Source organism: Perognathus longimembris, chromosome 21, assembly GCF_023159225.1.
Source record: "Perognathus longimembris pacificus isolate PPM17 chromosome 21, ASM2315922v1, whole genome shotgun sequence".
NCBI classification, from domain to species: Eukaryota; Metazoa; Chordata; class Mammalia; order Rodentia; family Heteromyidae; genus Perognathus; species Perognathus longimembris.
In genome coordinates, this window is record NC_063181.1 from 9,982,151 (window position 1) to 9,989,131 (window position 6,981).

A 6,981-nucleotide genomic window follows, 5' to 3' on the forward strand; every position below is an offset into this window, starting at 1 on the left:
AAATGACAGGGATTTCTTTGCCCTTGTTTTGGAACTCACAAGCTGGGCACTGTTTGAGGAGCCATCTCCTTCTCTGTGCCTCAGGTTGTTGGTGGTTGGTGTTTGGATGTGGGGGAGGGGGTGGTATGCTTGTGCCAGTAGTGAGTCTTGAACTCAGGACCTCAAACAGTCAACCTTGTCATCATGCCATCTCAGCCCTAACACTCTCTTCTATCTCCTGCTTGGCCCTTCCTCCATAGAAAAGGCCAAGGAAGGAAGAAAAGGCCAAGGCCAAGGAAGGAAGAATGTTTGCTCAGGCGAACATATTTAGCCCACCTGGGTCATGGGGCATGAAAACTGAGCAGGCTGACTTCAAATGAGGGGCTTGATACAGGTTAGTAGAAAAACAGCCAATCAGGGAATTGCACCCTATAGAATTTGCCAATGGTAGGATAAGCTGATAAACCAAAACCTGCCTGACAATGAAGTAGAGGCCAGGGGTGATGAGCAAATGAGGAAGTAAGGATGGGACAGTACATCTTTGGTGCCATAACCTGACAGGAAATAGAAAGAAACTCACCAAGCTGAATACCATTCAATTCTCAGTATTTAACGGAAGGCTAATTGTACAACAAGGAAGACAACCAAGATGGCGGAGACAAGTTGAACTTCTGCCTACCCATGGTGCGTCTACGCCACATGCTCTTTCGCTGCCCTATGTCTCTCCTGATGAACTTTCCTGTCACCTTTCCTTATGTGTGTGTCTTGCTTGAATTCTTCTCTTTCCAGACATGGGCGTGAAGTTGTTTGGCTGCCCTAAACTTTCTGATAACATGTTTTGTCCATGGGCCAGGAAGTTAGGGATTAAGAATGTCTTCTTCTGATTTGGACTTATCAAATAGTTACACATTCCCATTGGACACAAGCCTACATCTGCTTCACCTTTAGCCCTCTTCCTCTAGAAAATGGGGATGCTGCGTAACTCCAGTAAATAAAGCTATACAAATTGGGAGCCCCTGTCCGAAGCTTCATGATATACATCCACTTCCAGACTCCAGAAGCTGCCATAGAGTTACTACACACTGGGCATGTCTACAAGGAAACATAAGACATGCTCCCTGAACCCAAGGGAGTCACACAAATCACAAAAATGCTAAGTCACGAGGCACCAACTAACTGTCAAACAAGAGCAAGAAAACACAGGTTGTCAGGTGCCTGTGGCTCCCACCTGTGATCCTAGCTGCTGAGATCTGAGGATCGTGGTTCGAAGCCAGCCCAAGCAGGAAAGTCCATGAGACTCTTATGGCCAACTAACCACCAGAAAAATAAAACCTTATATTCTAGAGGAGGACAGAGGAGACATTCCTCTAACACAAGGAGTTCAAGCTGGGCCTTAGAGGAAGACACGTCGGGCCAGGATAGGAAGGGCCGTCCTAGCAAAGTGAACAGCACGAGCCAAGCCTACGGTGGCTAAGAAGCCAGAGGCCCACAAAAGGGAGACATTGAGCACTCAGACTCCAACCACACACACACCATACACAGTTCCTTGGAGACTCCAGCCTTGTCTGTCTCCCCACAGGAAGCTGCTGGACAGACACACGCATGCATGTCCACACACGCAGGCTTGCACTCCCAGCGTCGTGTGTGTTTGCTCCCATCAGAAAGCAGCCTTCAGGACTGCTGTGGATTGCAAGGCAGGCGGGGAGAATCAGGGGGGCAGATTGTGGAGGCTCTAATTACATAGCTTAGAGGTAGAAATTTGGTAAAACCACAGACTTGGAACAACCTAAAAAAGTGCACAAAAGCAATCTCATCCGTTCATTATGCAAAGGAATTGCTCATTTATGGAGTTTGGATTATAGTCGAGGGGTTATAAAGCCAAGTGCGGTGCTTTGTGGACGAAGTTCTGAACATGGGAGGCGCACCTGTTGGATGTCGCCCCACTGAGGCCTGGGTGTGTCCTCCCTCCACAGAGGGGTGACCTCCCCCCAGCACTTCTGCACACCCTGGGGAGCAGTGAAGAAGGACACACCAAGCAGTGGCTAGGGCATTCTGACACACCAGGGAAAGGACTCAACAAGGAGAGAAAATAATATAAACATTGAGGGTCAGGTTGGGGAGGAGGAACTAAGAAAGGGATGGTGCCATTTATGCAATGCTCTAATCTAATGACACAGCTATATATACGTGGCTTATAGGATTCCTTTGGGACCAGAATTCCTATTGAGAAAAAAAAATGAAAAGAAGGAAGAAGAAGAAGAAGAAGAAGAAGAAGAAGAAGAAGAAGAAGAAGAAGAAGAAGAAGAAGAAGAAGAAGAAGAAGAAGAGAAGGAGAAGGAGAAGAAGAAGAAGAAGAAGAAGAAGAAGAAGAAGAAGAAGAAGAAGAAGAAGAAGAAGAAGAAGAAGAAGAGACTCTGCTTAAGATGCATGTGCGTGCTAAATTCTTGAAGTATTATTAATTTTTTTTTACCAGTCCTGTGCCTTGAACTCAGGGCCTGAGCACTGTCCCTGGCTTCTTTTTGCTCAAGGCTAGCACTCTGCCACTTGAGCCACAGCGCCACTTCTGGCTGTTTTCTATATATGTGGTGCTGAGGAATCGAACCCAGGGCTTCATGTACTCTTGCCACTAGGCCATATTCCCAGCCCCATGAACTATTATTTAAAGATGTTTTAAAAACAAGAAAAGAGTTGGGCACTGGTGGCTCATGCCTGTAATCCTAGCTACCTTGGAGGCTGCGATCCGAAGATCCTGATTGGAAGGCAGCCTGAGCAGGGAAGTCCATGAGACTCTTATCCCCAATTAACTATCAGAAAACTGGAAGTGGTGCTGCAGCTCAAAGTGCAGAGCATTAGCCTTGAGCAAAAGCTCATGAACAGAGTCCAGACGCTGAGTTCAAACTCCACACTACAGACAAAAACAACAACAATAACAAAAAAAAAGGAAAGAAAGAAAAAAATAACAATCTAAGCCTCCCTTCCTTTGAATGTATTGGAACATTAACCTATTAAAGGCTCTGAGAAGTCTCACAGTAATGGAACTTAAATTCATTGAACTCTGTTTCACTTAGTGTTTCTAAAATTTATAAGTAATTTTAAAAATCTAGGCAATGTTGGTGACTCATGTCTATAATCCACGTTACTTGGGAGGCTGAGATCTGAGGATCAGATCTCAATTAATTCTAATCAACTACCAAAAACCCAAAAGTGGAGCTATAGCTCAAGTGGTAGAACCCAGACGTTAGAGAAAAAGCTAAGGGACAGTGCCCAGACACCAAGTTCAAGCCCTAAAACCAACACCAAAAAACAAAACAACAAAACTAGGACTTCTGTTTTGTTTGCAAAGTATCTGAAGAGCAAGTGCTTTGTAAAAATAAAGACTAGTTTTTTGGCTGAATTTTCCACTTCTGGTTTTCAAGTCAACTTGAAAATCACTCGGTATACCCCAAACATAGCTATTTCTTGCTCCTTTTGTAGTCTTTCCTGGTAACTCTCTCCCATAGGGCTGTGTTGTCCAATCATAAAGAGACTGGTTACCAGATTTCTTGGTAAAACCAAGGGACTCTTCAATGGCAGGTTCTCTGGGACCTGGGAGGTCGGTCACCTTTTGGTATCTAGAAAGAGAACTTAATCAGCACCCTGGTCAGAGACACTCAGGCTGTGTGTCCAGGACTGACAAAAGTGTTGTGGTTACTATGTGAAAAAAAACAATGTGGAATGCAAAAAAAAAAAAAAAAGGAAGTTGCCCCCAATCCATGGAAAGACAAATGGGTAAACAAACTCTGGTATAGCCATGCCATAGAACACTACTCAGCAATAAAAAAAAAAAGGGGGGGGATGCATTATCAGTACAGAGGTCACCATGAATGGCTCTCAGAATCATTATGTAAAGTGAAATAAGCCAGATAAATGAGCAGGCTGTATGATTCATTTATGTAAGACCCAAAGAAGTGGAAACCAATCGACTAGGGCAGAAATCAGCTCAATGGTCCTTGGAGATGGGACTCAAAAAAGGGTTATAAATCAATCAGGAAATCATTGTGGGTGGATGACGGGGATGTCTGGGCTCATAACTCTACCAATGGTTTTATATCCATAAACTCATTAAATGGGGGGTACTTACTTTATGTGGTTATCATTGGTAGAATATATGCATACCTCCAAATATTGCAAAACATAGTTTTTGTCCCTAAAAAAACAGTCTAAACTAACTAGACATGATAACCTAGGACTCTAGGCAAAAATCAGACTAAAGGAGGATACTCTTAGGGGAGGAACCCAAAGGTATAACTTCTCGAAACATTTAAAATATTGTTTATCGAAGCAAATTCCAGGAAATTGTGACATGGGTTTTTTGTTGTTATTGTTGGTGATGGTGGTGGTGATGTTTATTTTTGTGTTTGGGTTTTTTTTTTTTTTTTTTTAGGGGAAGCAAAAAGGGGGAGCTGAAAGGAGGGAGGAAGGATGAACAAACGTAATCATGCTATTCAGTAAACACTGCGTGGAAAATGACCTGTGTAGCTGTGGGCAGGGACAGGAGTGGGAAACGGGGGAAAACAAAGGAAGGGGTGACATTGTCCAAAAAAAGAGATGTTCTCATTTACCTGGCTTATGAAATAAATGGTAACCTCTCTGTACAACACCTTAATAACAAGAAAATTAAATTTTAAATAGAATCTATATGTGTGTATACATACCTGTATATATAAACAATTAGTCACCTTTAGAGGATGTTGCAAAATTGATTATCTCAAAAACCAATAAAAGTTAGAATCAGAAAAAAAAAATCAGTCTAGGCACAGCTTGCCTCATAGGAATGGTTTTGTTCATCAGTTTTATTTGTTTTTTACCTGGTACTAGAATCGAACTCTAGGCCTGACCCATGCTTGGCAAGTCTTCTACCACAAAGCTATTTACCTTCCAGTTGGTGATTTTTAGATCATGAGTTTACAAAAAAAAAAAAAAGAGAGAGAGAGAGAGAGTGAATGAATTCATCTTATAGGCTCCATCCTGAAACAGTGCCTCCTTTTCTTGTGGAAGACCATGTAGACAGACGTCTCTCATGTCTTTTGCATCAAAGGAAAGGACTTGAAAGAAATGTCAGTTCCAGCTTTTTGCTGGTAAATTGGAGGTAAGAGTCTCTCCACACTGTGATCCTCAGCTCTCAGCCGAATAAGTAGCTAGAATTACAGGTGTGAGCCACAGCACCCAGCTCTGTACTAACTTATTTAATCCTCTGAACAAGCGGAGGTCTGTTGGAATCCAGAAAGTACATCCATCCTCCAGCACCAAGCTTCCTTAAATTCACTGTGTGGACAATCTCTCACTCATACCTATCAAATGCCTAGGAGTCATTTAATACTCAGTAGAATTTTAAAAATGTCCTCCTAGGCCAGAAGAGACTAACCACAGGAGAGAGTTGCCTGTCCGAAGCCAGCTGCTACCCAATGTGCTAGAAACCTCCCTAGGCCCAATCTTTAGATGTACCCACAGACTGAGACAAGGAACTCACAATTAAGCTCATTCCAGCTGGCAGTTGTGGTTTCTGACCAGGGACAGCAGACAGACGGCTTCAGGGTCAGAGTGCAGATGTAAGGCAAAGAGCTCTGAGCCAAAACAAAGCAGCTCTGAGGCAAGGAACGGCTGAGAGGAGGGGAAGGCAGGTCAGGCTCTCCATGTGGACAGGGAATCTTTGAAACCCACTGGCTAGATCCTGGCAGGACTGGCTTGCTACTAGCTACATGCTGGGGGGCATGGCAGGCAGTAATTAAGGATTGCCGATGACATTAATTAAAACCAAGGGAGGGCCTCCATTAGGCACACTGACTCTCGGTGACAGAAGATAGGAGGACAGGAAGGTCATCTCTTCCTGGGCATCTGGAGACAGCAAATGTCCAGGGATGCATGAAAGAGTTGGAAAAGGAGCTAGAATTTCCCCAGCCACTGCTACTCCCTTTGGGATGGAAGCTGGCATTTAAGATAGGCCCTCGTGAGGGGTTTGGAATCTGAACATTTCTTTTGAGGTCACACCCTGGTTACCAGATTTTAGGTTTTTCTTTTTTTTTTTAACTGCTACTCTGAACTGCTATGATGTTTGAGTGATGGGGGGTGGTGGAGTAGGTAGGTAGCTAAATAGGTAGGCAGGTACTGGGGCTTGAACTCAGGGCCTAGGCACTGACTTTAGCTTTTTCATTCATGCCTGGTACTCTATTTCTTGAGCCACACCTCCAGTCTAGCTTTTTGCTGATTAATTGGCAATGGAGTCTCAAAGACTTGCCTGCCCGGGCTGTCTTCAAACCTGAATCCTCAGATCCCAGTCTCCTGAGTAGCTAAAATGATAGACAAGAGCCACCAGCATCTAGCTGCTGTTCTCTTTAAGAAAACAGATATGGCATTTCTATTGTTAAGACTCTCAGAAAACACCAAAGTCGTGAGACCTGTGGCTTGACCATGGCTCCACCATGATCTTACTTAGGAAACCCTTGAACCTGACTGCCTGGGACTCCTTACTTCTCAAATATATTCTGTCCTTCTCCCTGGGCTCCTGTGAGACTCCGGTGAAACAAAGTACATAGAAACATTCCACAAGGCACAGATTCAGTCATAGGGCCACAAAGCTAGTGACAAAGAATTGGGAAGACCCATCAACTACCCAGCCACAAGAAGCTAGGAAAGTCGTAGTGAAACTAGGAAGGTCCTGAAACTAGGAAAGTCATCGTGAAACTCCAATAGAATTTAGTCATGGAAATGTTTGTAAGTCTGACCAAATCATAGCTCCAAATCTGGCACTGTGTCCTCCAGGCTCCAATACAATGCTCATATTAACATATGAGCAAAGAAACACCTTGGCCTCTCTAGGCCTGTGTGCAGGCCCCATCAAACCCAGACAGGTGCACACCGCAGCGTGCAAGGCCCAGCTAACATGCCCTGAGAAAGACATCCCCATGTCACCAGGATAGAGCTCCCCAGAGACTGCATGTGGGGAAAGATATTATTTCTAATCAT